Source organism: Schistocerca cancellata, chromosome 4 (assembly GCF_023864275.1).
Source record: "Schistocerca cancellata isolate TAMUIC-IGC-003103 chromosome 4, iqSchCanc2.1, whole genome shotgun sequence".
Classification (NCBI taxonomy): domain Eukaryota; kingdom Metazoa; phylum Arthropoda; class Insecta; order Orthoptera; family Acrididae; genus Schistocerca; species Schistocerca cancellata.
The window spans coordinates 793493179-793512504 of NC_064629.1; the positions used below are offsets into that span (position 1 = coordinate 793493179).

Consider the following 19326-nt stretch of genomic DNA (forward strand, 5'->3'; position numbering starts at 1 on the left):
GTATGGTGGGTCTGACACACCGGTGTCAATGTGTTCATTTTTCCATTTCCAGGAGTGTAGTTAATGGTGCTGAAGTAAACAAGTAGGTTCTTTTATTACCTATGGCAAATGAGCTCAGCAAACAGGATTGCCACTGAAGTAAGTGTTCCAGACAGAATAAGTAACTCTGCTGGTAGCAAGCTTGAAAATTCCACTGCCTGAACATCTCCACTAGTGCTGCACACTGGACGAGGAGCACGCCATATTTTTTCCAGTCTCACTTTCATGCCATATTCTGATAAAAGCAGAAGCCTGTATACACATACAGAGACATACATTATTTTATCATTTACATAGGTTTTATAGGTATTCCTTTGTCATCTCACATACTGTTAACAGTAACAGCTTGTTTATTCAGAACCTGTTTTCTCTTAAACTCATGAAGTATAATCACTGACGAAAAGCCCTTGACTGACAGGAAATCTCTAAATATATATTGTTAACAAAAAAAGTTGCCTTTTTTCCCTAAATTGGACTGTTTTTCCTGGTTCTATGGTAACAATCATATATACAAAGAAGTGAAGGAAGTATTTGTGAATTTGAGTATTCATCCATGTATAAATATTTAGTTATTTGTTATATGATTCACTGGATAATTTATAATATGTGATTATTGATATGAATGTAACGTACCCCCTTGCAAATAACTCTCGCAAAGGTGATTTTTTCTTCACTGGCATGCTCATGACTGCTGGTGTAAAAAGTGCGACATCTGAGAGAGCACATTTCTGACTTTCTGTAAAAGTCATTGCTGCCAAGCGAAATACACTGCCTCCTTCAGTGTGGAAGGCAAAAAATCCTTTCCTGATTTTGATTACTCCGTCTGACAACTGGACAAATTCTGGTTTCTTACGATGAATTAATTCTCTTCCAAGTTTGTCTGTTGTTCTCTGTCAAAATGAGCATGCATATATATATATATATAAGATAAAAAAAATTAAGAATTTATTACTACCATTAATGGCATAAATAGGTCTGTTTTCACTTAGAAATCAAGTCTGTTTTACAACTAAAATATTATTTCTTTCAATAAATTGACTGTGTGCTGTTAATATAAACAGTTAGAGCTATTAAAATTGAAAAAAAAAGATGTAAGAGGTAAGAAAAATAATGAGTGAAAAGATGATTGTTGGTACTAAATTTGAATACCCAGTCTTTAACCACGTGTAGTTACCCTATAATGTGTGCTATTATAATTTTTGAGTGGATTATGAACAATATATGTTTATCAACCTTTTAGATTACCATACCATTCTGACTTAATGATCCAGTTGACACTATCATGAAAAACAAATAATCTTGCTTACCGCAACATATTCTCTGTTGTAGCTTACGTTCTCAAATGATACTCGTAATGGACTCTCCATTAGATCTTGTAGAGTACGTATTGTATGCGGTGCTGGTATTAGCAGAGATCCTACCACTGCTGCTGCATAATGTATGTTTAATAGTGATGCTAGCAACAATGCTGTAAGCATTGTTATTCTCCATGACATTTGAGACCAAGATGAACCTGCACCTGCAACAACATTTTGACTTATATTATGCCCCTCTTTTGCCAAACTATAGTTTAGAAAAAAAAAGTATTTATAGTTGCTTTCTCTTTACTATAGGTTGTTATATTTCTGATAAATATCTGTTTAATCCAGTCATTTGCTCAAAGTATTACTCTGATAAATAGTCATTATTTGCTTAATTTTGAATCATAGGCAATTTTTGCTGTGCACGTTGTACAATTCATGTCATATGGCTCTAGACAAGAAAAAAAAAAAAGGATATAAAAAAGAAAAAAAGAAAAAAAAAATTGAAAACATAGGAACAGTTCATATTCTGGAGTGCTGTCAGGGTTTTCTGTATGTAGTAGCAAGTATTTTTTCATAGTTACTGTGTATGTTAATCATGTGGGAAATCACTTTGTCCTCTCAGCAAGGCTCAACTAGAGATTCTTTTGCCGTTGCCCTCTTCTGAAGGTGTGTTTGAGCCTTTCTGATGAATGTTCACTCAGCTGTCACTCATGGAGATTGGCCAGACCTGAGACCAAGGTGCTATGTTGCTGTGTTTCATCCAAGATGTTCTCAATAAGAATAAAGTGATGCAGCCAGGAGACCACACAATAACCCTCATGTCTCTGGGAATGTTGTGCAAACTCTTCTGACACAATTTAAGGGCAATGAGTGCGGACATCATCTTGTTAGAGGTGAACAAACAGATGCACATCATCATGCAATAGGTTCCTGTATTGTTTGCTGGTGAGAGAGAATGGCAGACATATCAGGAGCCACATTTCATTCTGTATAATTAGTCTTAAAAAAAAGGTCCATCACCCGCCTAAACAGTGACAAGTATGAAGCATGCAGCCCTGTCATCAACATGTTTCTGTGCACAGCAATTGAATCTGGTGATGGTGGTGGTGGTGGTCTTCCCAACTTGAGGTCTTCCCAACTTGAGGTGCTCATGGTATACCTTTGATGTGGTGGCACATGAAAAAACTAGTGGCTTCATGGCCTTGAGAAATGGAGTACCACATGTGACTGACAGATCACGGTCAAATGTGCTGATGTCACATGAGTTGTCCATTCTGTGCTCAGGAGGCAGTGATAGAAGATTTCTTAACATCTCAGTCATGTAACACACGAAACTATTCCATTCATCACGGCAACTGGTAATGCTCACCATCTGACCCTGCAGATATCTCTAATTCAACTGTGCATTAGCAGATGTTCAGATAAATAACTTTGTGATGACTGTAATGAATGCTGGTGAAGTGGACATGTGCCTGTATTCTCATCAGTTACAAATGGAATGTGAGAAGAGAATGCCATAAACACGGCCCAGTCACATTAATGTGATGAACACCTATGCTCTACATTAACAGGCAGTAACCACTCACAGACAGCATGAAGTGACACTAGCAGTTGAGGGTACATAAAGTGTGTCTGGGGGACATGGAAAACACTGCAGTCACTTTCGTAATACAGAAATGGAGTGATTTATCTGACTCAAAAAGGGCATGACCATTGGATTTCAGGCCAAGGGTGGAAGCATTTCCAAAATGACTGAGTCTGAAAACTGTTTATGTGCTGCCGTGGTTAAAGTATACTGTGCATGAAAAAATCATGTTATCCAAAACCAGTGATGAGGCAACTGTGATGCACCATGGGTCTAAATGACAGGGGTGAACGATAGCTGAAGAGATAATTACTGCCCAGATGACTGAGGGGCTACCAACAGTGTTTTCTCAATGTCTCTTCAGTGAAAGTTTTGCACATGGGCCTCTGCAACAGGAGACTGGTTCATACACCAGTGCTGACTGCTGTTCATCACCAACAAAGGCTGGAATTTTCATGCCAGTACCACAACTGGATTGGCAACAGGTGGCTTTTTCAGATGAATCACATTTTATCCTCCATCGGACAGATGGCCATTGGCATGTACGGCATGAAACATCTGAAAGCAAACACTCTGCAACAATTGTCAGAAGGGTCCAGGCCAGAGGGCATTTTCTGGGTGATCTCATCATTGTGGAAGGCACAATGGTTCAACATAAGTATGTGTGTATCCTTGGGGAATGTGTTCACCCGTACATGTAGTTTGTTTTTCCTTGGTATAATGGCATCTTCTGGCAGGACAATACATCATGCACACAGCTCACAGTGTATGTACATGGTTCAAAGAGCACTAGGATGAGTTTACCATACCCCTCTGGCCACCAAACTCCCTGAAACACAATTGACAATCTGTGAGGCCACCTTGATTGAGCTGTTCGCTCCATGGATCCTCAACTGAGAAACCTAGCATGGGTGGTCATAACACTGGAGTTTCCATTGTTGACAGGGCTTCACGTCTCTGTTGATTGGGCTATTCGCACCATGGAAGGGCTCCACATCTCTGTTGATTGGGCTGTTCGCACCATGGATCCTTAACTGAGAAACCTAGCACAGATGGCCACAACACTGGAGTTTCTAGGGTTGGCAGGGCTCCACATTTCTGTTGATACCTTCCTGGAACTCACTGACTCTCTTCCTACATGTTTCATGGCTGTCTGCATTGCAAAATGTGGTTATACAGGCTTTTGACAGGTGGTCACATTAATGTGACAGGATTGCATAATACTAGCATATATTTTGATACTTATGAAGAAAATCATGGGGACTACTGAGTTTAATATGCACATCCAACAACCAAACAATACCAGCAAAGCTATTATCACTATTCCACTGGACATCACGGTGGAGTTATGATTTCATTCTGGAAACTGACTCATAGTCTAGTGATTAGGTACTGTATGCAGTTTCCTCTTGTCTCATTACCAGCAAAATTTTAGTCATCTATTATTAAGGATTATCCTGGCATTCACGTGGGTAATTAGGTGGAAAATCAGGGTGATGGAAACAGATAATACTACTCAGTTCCCTTAAATAAAGACAATATTTTCTGAATTATATTAATGTCAGTAAATTACAATAATAGCAATCAGAGTTAAATAGAAGTTAGGGATTCCTAACAAGGAGCACAAGAAAAAGATTTATGCCAAAAGGAAGCTTTCAGCTTGGGCACAAAAATGTGTGTTTTCACAGTGACTACCTTCAGTTGTTGGATTGGGCTGTTAAAAATGTATGCTGCAGGGAAATACATGTGTCTTTCTAATTGATAATATTTATTGAATAGGTTTGAGGTGGATGCTCGGGTGAGACACACCAAACAACACCTTATAATCAGGAGTTCATTTATTCACCTCTTCACACAAGTAAGGCTTACACAGAACTGGATGGCGGAACTACACAATGATAATGTTTTGCTCAGTTCAAAGATGATGCTCAGATCAATACTGGTGTCAATCTCATCGGCACCACATAGCCCCCCCCCCCCCCCCCCCCCCTCCCTGCAGTATGGAGTACTCTTGAGAGGCCGGGAGGGGCGGGGTGACTATGGCGTCGGCAGGGGTGGTCCACCGCGGGAGCCGGACCACGGTCAGCTCGACAGCGTCGTCGGGGAGCTGTGTGGGTAGATGTCATGAAGGAAGGTTCAGCCACCAAACCTGGAAGTCATTGAAGCAAGCTGGGCGTCGTACTGGGCATGCTGGTCATGTGGCGACAGGTAGGCTAGCGGTTTGTGGGTGAAACGGAGCAATGATGACGATGTCTCCGGTGGGCGTGGCGAACACACGAAGCATGCCCAGGTCGACGTCGGGCAGGAGGGGAACACATTTCACCAGCTGGCAGGGAATGGCGGAGGTTGTGTCATGAGCACCGGATGAAGGGAAACACACAACAAACAGTGTGTTATCGTGTAGTACTATAGCAATGTCGTGGATTATGTCCGGGGGGACAGGCACAAACACTTCGAGTGAGAGCACGTTCAAGATGTGGGGGGGGGGGGGGGGGGGGGGAAGTGAGAAACCTTGACAAGGTGAGGCAGGCGATGGGGGAGAGGTCAAAGGGACAGGAGAAGGGCCCGGCGGCGAGGGCGTGATCGTAGGTAAGCTCGATGTGGGGAGCATGTGATCACTTGACGGAGTGCATGAGACTGGAGTAGAGGGCGAGGTTGGAGAAGAGCTCTATGGTTGGAGCTGGAAGTCACTCAACTGAGTGAGCAAGTCTGACATGGAGGGAGTGGTCAGAGCATTGTGAGCCACGACAGTGAGTGGCGTGGTTGTGGCCTGAAGGGGGGTAGAAGCGGGCTCGACATGAGCAGGCTTAAGTCTGTTGAGAGAGACTGTAACAGCTGAATCTTTTATCTGGATGTCATAGGTGTTGGCTGAGCGCCAGAGGACTTGGTACAGGCCAGTATATGGGGGTTGGAGGGGAGCACAAACAATGTCATCTTGGAGCATGACGAACTCGCAATTGTTCAGAGATTTCAGGACGTGAACCTTAGGGCGGGAATGGCTAGCAGGTGGAGGGATGTGGAGGTTGAAGAAGTGGCGTCTGACGCAGTCCAAGAAGGAAGGTAAGTCAGACTGAGGGAGAGAAGCGGAAGGACTCACAAGTTCGCCAGGGAGAACAATGTTCTGGCCATATACGAACTCGGCTATTGTGCCTTTGAGGTCTTCCTTATAGATCGCATGAATGCCGAGTAGCACAAGGGGAAGGGACTCCATCCAAAGAGAGTCGTGGCATCGAAGAGCCGCCTTGAAAGTGCGGTGCCAGTGCTCAGCTAGCCCGTTACTTTGCTGGTGATATGCTGTGATATGGACGCGCCGGATGCCGCAAATGTTACAAATCTCGTTGAACAGGGCCGACTCAAATTGTCTGCCCTGGTCAGTTATGATGATAGCTAGACATCCTAAATGTGATACCCATGACTCGATGAAAGCTCAAGCAACAGTTTCTTCCATGGTATTGGGGAGGGGGACAGCCTCGACCCAGGGAGATGTTTGGTCAATAGACGAAAGAACATAACGAAAGCCATTAGAGGGGGGGAGAGGGCCGACAATGTCAATGTGAATTGCTGGAAACACACAGGAGGGATCGAAAAGGCGCCGAGGGGGGCAAGTGTGCTTGCGTACTTTGCAGCATTGGCACGAGATGCAGGAGCGTGCCCATTGCTGGCAGTCCTTGTTGATATTTCTCCACACAAAGCGCTCGGCTACGAGGCGGGCGGATGCACGAACACCTGGGTGGGCTAAATTATGCAGTGTGTTGAAGACAGCTCGACAGAGCGTGGTTGGGATGAGGGGGTGTAACGTGCCCATACTGTTGTCGCACCAGTTCTCACCAGAAATGCCAGGGAAGGTGGTGTGGACGAAGTGTAGTGAAGAGGTAGAGTCTGAAATCAGGTTTTGTGTGTCCTCATCAGCGGGTTGGAGGTTATGCAGTTCAGAGAGGTCTAACAGCGAATGAACGGTGTCGACTCATGAAAGGAAATCAGCAACTATATTGTCTGCACCATTTATGTGTCTGACATTGGTGGTGAACTGAGATATGAAGTCCATGTATCTGAAACCGCGAGGAGACGGGTCAGCTGGCGGGTTTGAAATGGCCGCAGCCAGGGGTTTGTGGTCTGTTAAAACATAGAAAGGACATCCCTCAACGTCGGTCTTAAAATGCTTGATCGCTTCGTAGACCGCGAGCAACTCCCTGTCAAATGTGGAATATTTCTGTTGTGCATCGGTGAGCTTGCGCGAGAAGAACTGCAGAGACGAAGTTTGGCCATCGACTGTCTGGCTAAGGACAGCGCTGATGGCAGTATCGCTCATGTCTGTGGTGATGAAAAGCTGTGCATTGGGATGAGGATGTGCGATGGTGCAGGCCTCGGCAAGAAGATTTTTGAGGGCAGTGAAAGGGTCAGTCATAGCAGGGGTCCATGGAACGGGCCGAGATCCAGAAGTCTTGGTTCCTGCCAAGGCGCCCGTCAGTGGAGCCTGAATCTCTGCAGCCCGAGGTAGATCACGGCGATAATAATTAACTGTCCCCAGAAAGCGCCAGAGCTCTTTGAATGGTGAAGGTCTGGGTAGGTTTAGTATTGTTTGTACTTTGTCAGGGGGCAGTGAAATGCCATCGGCAGAGACCCAAAAACCAAGAAAAGTGACAGCGGGTTGATGTAGCTGCAATTTGTCTTGCTTGGTCTCAATGCCTGCTGCTGCAAGAGTGTCCATGACAGTTTGCACATGTCGAATGTTGTCCTCGATGGAGGAGCTGAACACAAGAATGTGATCAAGATATGCAAAGCAGAATTTTAGTCCGAATAGCACTTTGTTGATGAAGCGTTGCCAGGTCTGGGTTGCGTTTTTCAGACCGAAGGGCATGAATCGAAACGGAAATAACCCGATTAGGGTGGTGATTGCCGTCTTCTTGATGTCTTCAGGAGCCATGGGGATCTGGTGGTAGGCCCGTTTGCAATCAATGACAAAGAACGTGGTCGCACCTGCGAGGGAACTGGTAAAGTCGGTAATGTTGGGTATGGGGTAGGTGTCCATAATTGTTCATGCGTTTAGTTGACGGTAGTCTCCGCACATGTGCCAGGACCCGTTTTTCTTGGGTGTCATATGAATGGGCGTAGACCAGCTGCTTGCAGAGGGTTCGATGATGCCGGAGCTTAGAAGTTCAGAAAGCTGCTTTTTAAGGTGGGAGAGGCGCTCAGGACAAAGTCGACGTGGTTTACTGGAGATCAGGGGGCCTGGCGTGAGGTGAAGCTTGTGAAACGTGCCGTTGGTGACGACGGAAATGTTGCCGGCGGCACGGGAGGCGGTTTGTTTACAATGTGTGGCAGGTGGGGCAGGTGAGGCGAGGTCGTGGTGTTCAGAGCCACTCAGCAGATCCGACGTGAGCCGAGGTGGCAAAGTGTCCCAAGAGTCAACGTGACAAGATGGCCGCTGGCCCGAAGCAGTGGCACCATGGTCGGGTGAGCTCGGTAGAGCTCGTGAAGCGTTAGTGAGTCCATTGTCCGAGGGCGCGGCCTGTGGCAGCACAGTCGTGGGCGAAGCGCTAGGCGCGAGTGCACTGTTTGTGTTGTCAGTGGCTGTCGCACGGCGGCGTGCAGGAGCCGAAGTTGCATAGTTTGAGGTGCTGTCTGCGAGGGGAGGGGTAGGAGCCGTCAGTTCGGGAACACGTGACGCTCGTCGCGCATGCGCACTCGTGTCCGGCCGAGTGTCAAATGCTACCGTGTGAGGGGGGTGTAGTCCTGTTGAACTGTCAGTACACGTTATGGTAGACTTGATAGCACAGTTGCGAGGGGTAGCAGTAGGTAAGCACACGGAGGCTCGATTGCTGGGACTAAAAGCAGATTCGGCGCACTTACTGACCTTGCTTTGTCCTTGCTGCAGTGTCTGTAATTCCTTTGCTGCATCGGAGACCTGGAGCTGAGTTTCGTGAAGCTGGAGGGAGAGCTCGAAGTGAGTTTTGGACGGCTGATGAAACACGGTGTTTTGCACTAGGTCCGGTGAAAGTTTGTGGTGTTGCAAGAAGTCAATGCCTAGTATAGGTTCCTCAATATTGCACACTAAAAAAGTCCACTCGAGTTTTCAGTTTGCGGAGAGTGAGACGACGTGGGAGGTTGAACCCGAGCATTGTAGTTTAGTAAAATTCACAGCTTGCAGTGAAGTATGATGAGGGCAGATGTTCGACGACACTAAGGTCATAGGCAGCAGTGAAACATCGGCGCCTGTGTCCACTAGGAAAAAGTATCCCGACCAAATGTCTTTAATATAAAGTCGTCCGTAATTATCCATCTGTTCCCAGACAGAATGGAGCACTGGGAGGTGCCTGTCATGTTGTGCGCCAGGAGGTGGCACCCAGAGCTACCTGCGATTTGCATTTGGGAAGCAGCAGGGTGGTCTGCAGTTCCGTGCTGCCTCACCAAACTGTGTGTGGAAGTAACAGTATGGGTAGTGCTGCTGCATTTCCTGAGGAAAGTTCATTGCCAGAGGCGGTGGCTGAGGTTTGGTGGCTGCAGCCGGTTCAGTTGCAGGAGTGGGCGTGACTGAGGGCGGAGCCAGTGACGTCCCAGCTGTTTGTATGCTGTGTCCCGGAGCGAGCAGAACAGTCAGTACAGTGCGGCCCAGGCCGCGTCCGGCCGCGGGACGAGGAGCCTGAACCTGAGACTTGTCAGGTAGGCAGTGGCTGGCGAAATAGACCAGTGATGCATCATGTAGTTTGTCAGCAATTGTCATTCGTTGCTCGATAGGTTCGGGAGATCTCTGAGCCAGAGAAAAGTGGATATGGGGAGGTAGTTTATCTGTCCAGATGGCGAGGAGAGCTGTGTCACTGACCAGGGCCCGTAGCCATCTCCAGAGTTGTGAAGGTTTGTCATTGCCTAGTTGCTCGACGTGGAGCACTTGCTGTATTGCTGTCTCAGTTGAGTGCGCAAACTGATGTAGAACTGTCTTTTGGGCTAGAGTGTACCAGTAGCTGAGTCTGGGGTGTTGACCAGGTCAGCAATCAAGTCCTCCTGGTCGTGTAGGTGGGTGATAAGGCACAGAAATCTGGTTGATTCGTCAAGTTTGAAATGGTCGAACACTTCATCCACAATTTTGAACCAGGTTGTTGCCCTGTTGGGATTGAATGGCGGCAGCATCGGTAAGCATTGTAGAATGTTCGGAAGAACAGGGTGAGTTGAATTCATCGGGGCACTGCCTGAAATGAGCTGTTGTTGCTGCAGTATTCTAGGAGAGTGTGTCTCCAAGGTATGTGGGACGATGGCTGGTCGGGTGGCAGCGTGAAGGTGATGCGTTGTCGTTGAGTACGATCCGTCGCGACGCGGAAGGTCGACGCGGAAGGCCGATGCGGGTGAGACACTGTAATGTGTCAACTGCGGTTGCGGAAGTTCGACACGTTGCGGGTGTGTTCGGATTGATGTGTCGTGGAAGACTGACATGGATCAGGCACCGAGATGTGCTGAGAATGGGAGTGGAAGGTCGACTGGAGCCGGCACGGGGGTGACAGGTGAGAAAAAGTTCAAAGTTTGAAAATGCGTGCCAGTCAGAGGAAAACTCGATGTGCGATCAGAGTTGGAGTCATCTGTGTTGCAGGGAGGCTGCAGGGGTGTGGGCTGTCCAGAAACACAGTGAGGAAAATGATGTCGAACGTTGGGCGGAATGTGTGAAAGTTCACTGTTCATAGACACTTCACTCAAAACGGTACGTGGATAAGGTGAATGTCGTGGCACAAACCACTGAGGCATAGCAGTAGGACAGAGATGGAGGTCAGGGACGGATAACAAGCCATTGTTCCTGTTGCAGGCCAAGGTCTTGAAGCAGGAAGGCATGTGCTGATACTGAACCGAGGCAGCTGCGGGAGTGGTCGGATGCTGATGAGGTTGATCTGTGAACAAAGCAGTTCCAGCCATGTGGCAGGAATCCACGTGGTACTGCACGGATTGCAGCGTGGCAAACCGTTGTCCTGGTGGTGGTAGGTTATCCAATGAAGCATTTGCAGAAATTGGCATTAATACTGCACTGCACGGAGATCCGTAAGAGGTAACTGCACCGTCGACGAGGGAGGGCACATGTGGCGGGAACAAAAACGTCTGATAGCCAGAGTCATGCACACTCCTAACCTCACTTATTGTTGCAGGCATGAAAACGTCCGGCGAAATTGGCGTAATCGACGAGTGAGAGGCATTGTGTTGCAGTCCTGGCAGGTGTACATCGCCCGCAACACGATGCATGTCGATCACAAAATCCAGCATTAGGCGTTGGGCCGAAGCCATTGTCTGAATGTTGTGTTGATGTAATACATGTGCAAATAACCGACATGGAGGCCCCAGACACAGTAAAATGGCGAAAACGGAAGACGTTACAACTCGGGGTCACCAGTGAGGTGGATGCTCATTGTGACATTGTGTAGAAAGTGTGGAAGCTGTCATAGGGCTGTCATTAGTGGAGTTTGTAGGAAATGTTTTGCTCGTGAGGATGTAGTAGATCATTAGGAAAGCCAAAAAAATGAACTTGGAGAGAATTTTTGGCCTCAACAAGACAGAGCTAGAACTCACTTTTCATCATTTACTCTATTTTGTATTCTCATATCATTTCATAGTGAAATCCCATCCAATAATGTATTTTTATCAGAGATAATCCACATCACATTGGATATAATCAAAATTTACAGAAGTAATATGACAATTAGTTGCTTCAGTTTCACATGTGAAGCATTGGATTAATTCTGCAAATTACTTGAAAGATGTGTTATTAATAAAGGTCAACACACAATAACTTTTCAAGAGCAACTGAAGAAAATTGCAACCCACATGCTTTTTAGGAAGGAAGCATATTTTAAGCTCCTTGTTTTATGTGAGCTTTCTTTATTACCCTTCACATTGTGGGATTTTGTTGACTACACCTTGCATTAAGAGTTCAATGATGAAGAAAGAAACAGTGGCGGATACAAAGAAACCTCAAGGAGGGGGCACTAAAGATATCTTGAACTACCTTTACTTTTACTGTAATAAAAAGTAAGCAAGTCACAGGCAAAGTATAAGAAAGTGTTATTTAAACTGATTATACACATATACAAGACAATGCCATCTTATGATATAAAAAAGTTACAATTGTGGTTCTCTTCCTTAAATAATGAATTATATGCACCTATTCCTCCTGGCTAACTGGTAGGTGTTAGTTATATATGTGTCAGACAGAAACGTATAAAATATTATGATGCAGATGCACATGCTACATACGTAAGTACAGCTACACAATAACTTGATTCAGTTGAGTTGACTGAGGAGAGAAACGAACGAATAGCATACGGGTTGGTGGGGGTGGTGTGGGTGGCAATGGGGGCAGCCCCACAATTGGGGGTGTGCACCCTGTGTGCCCCCCCCCCCCCCCCCATATGTATCTGCCACTGGTAAGAACATACACACTCTTGGAAGCTTGCATATAAGAAACTCTGCAGACAGTAGACTTGATATGGTTCAAACACTGTGACTGTGCATTGTTACTTGCATGACACCACCATCCTTAAGAAAGAAAGTTACTTCCCTTAATCAATGAATTATTGTAGATGTTTCTCTACTATGTGGGTAGTATAGTGATTGTTACTGTGGTTTTGTGTGGGCATGCTACATGTGTGCCACTCAGTGTTAAATGGTTTTATTAGTAATAAGTTGTCAGTGCTGCTTGCTGCATAATTTTGTTATCAGTCTAGTTACTATTTTCTAATTATTTGAGGAAAACAATGCTTGTTTGGAAACTGACTATTTTTGAAACAAATTCCCATTTTTTTTATACATGATAAAAAATTATCTTTACATGAAATATTTTAAACATGGAAAGACACAAACTGCAGCATAAAATGGCTCTGAGCATTATGGGACTTAACATCTGAGGTCATCAGTCCCCTACAACTCAGAACTACTTAAAACTAACTAACATAAGGACATCACACATATCCATGCCCGAGGTAGAATTCGAACCTGTGACCGTAGCGGTTGCGCGGTTCCACGGTTCCACACTGAAGCACCTAGAACTGCTCAGCCACACCAGCTGGCAAACTACAGCATCACAGTCCTTAAAACTGTAACTTAATTCTTCACATGTCCTTTCTTTTTAATGCGTACAAGACATTTTATTTGGCCACTTTCTTTGCTAATGATATTGGAATGGTAATGGGAAAATGTCTCTGAGCTATTCTCAATGGAATGTCTTTTTTGTTTGTCTGACAAGTTCAATATTTTTTGCTGATTTATGTACTTGTGCAGGATACTCTCATTACTGTTAGATGTACGTCAGCAGTAGGAATTTTATTCCTGGTGATTAATTTGTGGATTATGAAAGAAGTTCTGGAGTTTTAATCTTCATCAGTTTAGGTCAGTAATTTTAGCAGATTTTTCACAGCAGTTGATTTTGTTTGGCATGATAAAAAATCCAAATAGCATCATTAAACATTTTTATCCATACTACACTACTTCTGTTTTACCCACCATCTTCTAGATCTACAGTATATAATTGCACATGCTGACATGTTAATGGACTTGTATCATATTATTTTACTTATACTACAACTAGTGCTATCTGACATTGAAAGATGAAGGCTAAGTATGAAATCATCAATAGGTGCCAGCACCAGCAGTATTACTTATGACTATGTTGTAAGGAATGGACATTTGTGCCAGGATGGGATTCCAACACAGATTTCGTGCATATTATGATCAGTCATCTTTACCATTAGGCTGTCTGAATACATCTTGAGTCTCAACACAAGTTTTTATAGGCATTCATGTATCTTCCTGTTAGTTCTGAGCACTGGAACCAGGGGTTGTCCCATAGGGTATGAGCGAATAGCAGCACTGGGAAACAGATTTGGTGGAGGAGCTATGAATTATCTTGTCGTAGGGATATAACTGAATCTAATTCACTGATATGAAATGAGTGGAATCAGTGAGACTGAAATCAATGAAATGTGATTAAAATTGCAACATAATGAAGGCAGCATGCAGCAAACATAAACTTTTCATGAAGTGTACCTCTCATTTGGTATGCATTTGATATATATTAGTATTTCAGAACAACCACACACAGTAGATAGGAGAAATTCCATCTACATTGTACATACACTGTCCAGTTACATTAATGTGACCACCTGTCAGATGCCTGAAATAACCACCTTTGCAGCACAGACTGCTGCGAGATGTGCAGTAAGGGAGTCAGTGAAGTTCTGGAAGGTACTGACAGGGATGTGGAGCCATGCTGACTCCAGTGTCATAGCCAGCTGCACTAGGTTTCTCTATTGAGGATCTGTGGTGTGAACAGCCTGATCAAGGTGGCCCCACAGAGTTTCAGTTGAGTTTAAATCTGGGGAGTCTGGTGGTCAGGGGAGTGTGGTAAACTCCTCCTGGTGCTATTTGAACCATGCATGTACACTGCGAGCTGTGTGACATGTTTCACTGTCCTGTTGGTAGATGCCATTGCTCTGAGGAAAAGCAAACTGCATATAGGGGTGGACATGGTCCCCAAGGATAGATACATACTTGTGTTGATTCATTGTGCCTTCCAGAATGATGAGATCACCCAGGGAATTCCACAAAAATATTCCCCAGATGGTAATGCTCACTTCATGATCCAATGACCATCTGTCCAACAGAGCATAAAATATGATTCATATGAAAAGGCCACCTGTCACCACTCAGTGGTTGTCCAGTTGTGATACCAGCCTTTTTCACTGATGAGCAGCAGTCAGCATGGGTGTCTGAAGCATATGCCTGCTCCAGAGGTCTATAAACAGCAACATTCGCTGAATGGTAGTTGAGGAGAAACTGTTGGTAGCCCTGTTGGTAGCCATTGTTCCTCCCACCCCGGTTGGTCATCTATAGCTGTGGTGCACCACAGTTGCCTCATGCCAGTTTTGAATAGCACCTTTTTGCTATTCATGGTACACTTTAACCATGGCAGCACACAAACAGTTTACAAATTCAGCTGTTACAGAAATGCTTCCACACGTGGCCTGAAAGCCAATGATCATACCCTTTTGGACATCAGATAAATCATTCCATTTTCACATTACGACAATAATGACTGCACTCTTTTTCACATCCTCCTGACATGCTTTATACTCCCCCCCCCCCCCCCCCCCCCCTGTGTCTGAAATGCTACTGCTGCCACTTGCCATCTGTAAGTGGTTATTGAACATTAAACGCTGACATCGAACATAGGCGGTGGTTGCATTAACCCTCTAGTCAGGTGCGATGGGGATGTATGCATTCAGCTCTTTCCAGACAATTTCATGGGGCCAACATTTAGTGTTTTGGATGTAATTTCTGCTCTGTTAGTGTGTTGAAAGTCACAAATTTCCCATCAAAACTTTCTTGTTTACTCTGGAAGAAAGTAGGCTGCTGTTTCCCCACGATATCATTTTCTGTTGCTCTGGAACACTAGAGGTCGCTATTTTCCCATCTGAAAAACATCATGGTCCCAAGCTTGTGTATGGAACCTTTCTCTAAGATGTACAAATTCAGAATAGTTATCAATAAATTTATTCTGCTTTTATAAAGTGTTAGAACGTTGAATGCATTTTTCACATTTCTTGCATTATTTAAGTTTAGTGTCAATTAATAATCAACTCTAATGCAAGTTTTTGGTTTTTTTTGTTACATTCTTATAATTGTTTCCTTATAACGATTCTAATTATTGAGTAAAAATGCACCACAATTTTGTATGGAAAAATCAGAAAATTGCCCATGGTTAGAGGGTTAATGTGACTGGATCAGGTATAACTAAATGTTATGCAGTGAATTTCTCATTTATAAAATGCATTTAAATGTTGGTTGTATACCAGAAGAATTTATCATGCCTCATGAAAAAAGGAGAAACATTTACCAGCACTTGCTGAAAATTAACAGTTGCCTTTCAAGACTGCAGTTTATGATTTCTCGATGATGCTGTTGAGATTTAAAAAGTATCCAAGTTGAAAGATTTGACTTTTTGAGGGCCATGGACTGTTAGCATGGTGACCATTATTGGGGCTTCCTCTGACATGGGAGCAGAGAGAGGTAAACCATCAATGGTGTGCCCAGTGACCAGACTGGACACAAGAGTGGCACCATATCATATTTTTAGATGAATTCCCTTTCAGTGTACAACATAATGATGGACACATCCATGAACAGAGGCTCTAAGGAATGCAAACACTACCAAATTACATTTGTTATCATCATACAGGCCCAGCACATGACATGATGGTACCTTGTGGGGTATCACTGGGCACACAACATAATCTCCTTTGCTTTAACAGCAGCCATTATGTTTCTGCTGTATTACAGCTAGTGGCTTTGTCCTATGTTTGAGGTCTCCATGACACTGTTTTTCAACAAGATACTGGTAAGCCAAGGCTTCATATTGCCTGAGTTTTCGTGAGCCATCTTGATACAGAAGGTGTTCGACTGTTGCAGTGATGAGCATATTCTACAGATCTTCTTCCACCCACAGGAAACAATTGGTCATGGGTTGCCAAGAAAGTGGCAACCCCCCCCCCCCCCCCCCCCCACTCACTTGCCAGCCACTACAATTTGTGAATTATGGCATGGAATGATATATCCATATCTGTCATTCAGGCTCATTTTCACAAGATGCCCAGCTGGGTTATAGCGTTGTTTCTACCAGAAGTGCCAGCTCCATGTACTAAATTTTCTACCTCCAAATCACCAAAAAATTTAAACATTTATTCTCCCCATTATATTTTATACATAGAATAATTAACACTTTGTTATTTGCCAACTTTCCTGGTGCTCCAGCTTTAATGACCAGCAGTGTATACCAATGAAATCCATTAAGAAATTCTGCATCTTTTGGGTGATACATACCACTCCAGGGAAGTGACAAATGATACAATGAATCTAATTTAGAAAGTAAGAAAATAATAACATGAAAGAATATGTCTAATATAAATGTGCATATATTATGCCCTGGTTTTGTTTTCATTGTGCATGTGGTGAGCCACACTGAGAGACAACATGCATCTTCAGTGTGGAAACTTAGTAAGAGAAAATACCTGCTCGGATGCAGCAATAAGTACACTCACGTTCAGAAAAAACAGAGCACCTGGAATGACTAGGGATAGGACGTTCATATTCACAAGACACATACATTGATATGTTCTGCAGAAATCATCAGTCCTTGGGTTCAAGGCCAACACTGATATCACAGTGCAACACCACCTACTAGTAAAATGTGCCTGAGGTTCTCGTTGTTGCTATAAACTGAAGGTAATTGATCCATGTGACTTGAACAGACATGCAGGATGCCTCACAGATATGTACTTGAACCATACTGCCAAATCACTGAGTTTGAAAGAAGGCACATTGTTGGCATGAGAGAATGTGACGCATCTGCCTCAGTAATTGATGCTGATATGGGATGAAGCGTTGCAGCAGTGCACTGGTCATGTGCAGAATGGTTCATGGAAGACTGTAGAACATGATGAGATAGGTCAGGTTGCACCACCCAGCCTCCTAGGAGATTGACTCCTCATCCGAATGGCATTGCAGGACAGATCTGCCTCCTCCTCAGCTCTGGTGCAACAGGGGAACAGTGTAACGTATCATACACTATCAGGGGTGACAGTCTGACACCATTTATTATGGCATGTGTTATGTGTGTGTCATCCAGTTCTCTGCCTACCTTTGACAAATGTGTAGAAATGTGCTAGATGGCAATGATGTATGTAATGACAGCACTGGGGACAGGAATTGCATCAGATAGTGTTTTCAGACATATCCAGGTTATGTTTGTTTGAAAATGATGGCCACATTTTGGTTTGCCGCAGACAGAGGGAAAGAAGTAACAGTGAATGCATTCACACGAGACATACAGTGCCAAGTCAAGGCCTTATGGTGTGGGGTGCTGTTGGGTACGATACAAATCACAGCTGGTGCATGTCCAGGGTATTGTGACCAGTGAGACCTACATGAATGACATCCTGAAACCTGTAGCCATACCGTTTCTGTACAACACCACACACAACATTTTTTAGCAAGACAATGCACAACCACACATTGCTGCATGGACACGTGGCTTCTTGGAATCACAGGACACCAGCCTTTTGCCCTGGCCAGCCAGATATCAGACTTGTTGCCAATCAAAAATGTGTGGGATATGGTGAAACAATGGGTGCTGTGCTGTGACCCAATGCCAACCACCACAGGTGAGCTTTGGATGGCTATACCACAGGATGCCATTTGCACGTAATATGCAGGGCCCATGGCAGAACCTGTGCCTACTAAGCAACAGGACACATGTTGAACCAAGGTGACTGAAATGCTAATCATTTCTGTAGAATATACCAATGTACATGTACATGTCCTCTAGTTGTTCAAGGTGTTCTGGTTTTTCTGAACATGGGTTCATTCAATGGATCACCATCCTGCTGTAGAGATGTGCAGACTTCCAAAGAACTGTTTAATCAGTGGTAGATACATGTTAAAATGGAAGCTAGATGAACTTTTGAGATAGTTATTGATCTTATAAGTGGAAGCATTAACACATCCAATTAGTATGAGCTGTAATGGTATCTAAAGTATAGGAAAATATATCACATACTAAGTTACAAATGGTACCAGTACAGAAAGTTTATTCCTAAAATGTGGTACTGAAGAGATAACATTCTTTGGATTTAAAGACGCTATTACAGCTTTGGTATTGAAGTTCAGAATGACAGTGTGTGGAAGGACATAGTCAAACTGCAGTTGTTCAGATATAATAACAACCCAATGTTTGAAGTAACAGCAGCACTGCAACCTGTAATTTAATGAATTTCCAAATTGATTTGATATATGTTACATAAATTTCATGTCATTACATTTCATCCAAATTGATCTCATCTGTTCCCCCAATGATACTATTTCCACTTACTGAATGGGAGAAGGAGCAAACAATATGAAAATATGACTTGGAGCTGTATATGTGTGTAGACAGTCTAAAAGGGAAGGCAACTGCACCAGGTTCAAATCCAAGTCTGCCATAAGTTTTTATTTGTAAGCTGCTCATTATGTTGCAGATTCAGCATTTCTGAATATAATTCACTGATATAATTTTAATGTCATTTCATTTCATTCATGACATCCCCACTAATTCCATTAAATTTAATTTATTTCATAGTATTATTTATCAAATCTACAACAATGAATAGTGTGTAATGGTGAATTACACACATCAAAAAAAGTTTTGCATCACCTTGGTTCCGAGAGTTCTGGAACTCGTACAGAAAACTGGTATTGAGATCAACGTAAACATTATTACCACTCTTTTTATTGCTCATGAAAACCACACATTGCATGTTGTACCACCATGCAGCAAGACCTTCAGAGGTGGTGGTCCAGATTGCTGTTCACACTGGTACCTCTAATACCCAGTAGCAC

At 43.9% G+C, this 19326-nt stretch overlaps 1 long non-coding RNA gene across 1 annotated transcript in view; it reads right to left on the reverse strand.

The window, feature by feature from the left end:
- Positions 1–793: 793 nt before the first annotated feature.
- Positions 794–19326, reverse strand: part of LOC126183402 (uncharacterized) — a 35078-nt gene continuing 16545 nt past the window's right edge. Inside the window, exons 2-3 of the long non-coding RNA XR_007536747.1 lie at positions 1347–1558; positions 794–929 (exon numbers count right to left, since the gene is read on the reverse strand). This is a non-coding gene — a long non-coding RNA (uncharacterized LOC126183402). The remainder of the gene's footprint in view (positions 930–1346; positions 1559–19326) is intronic.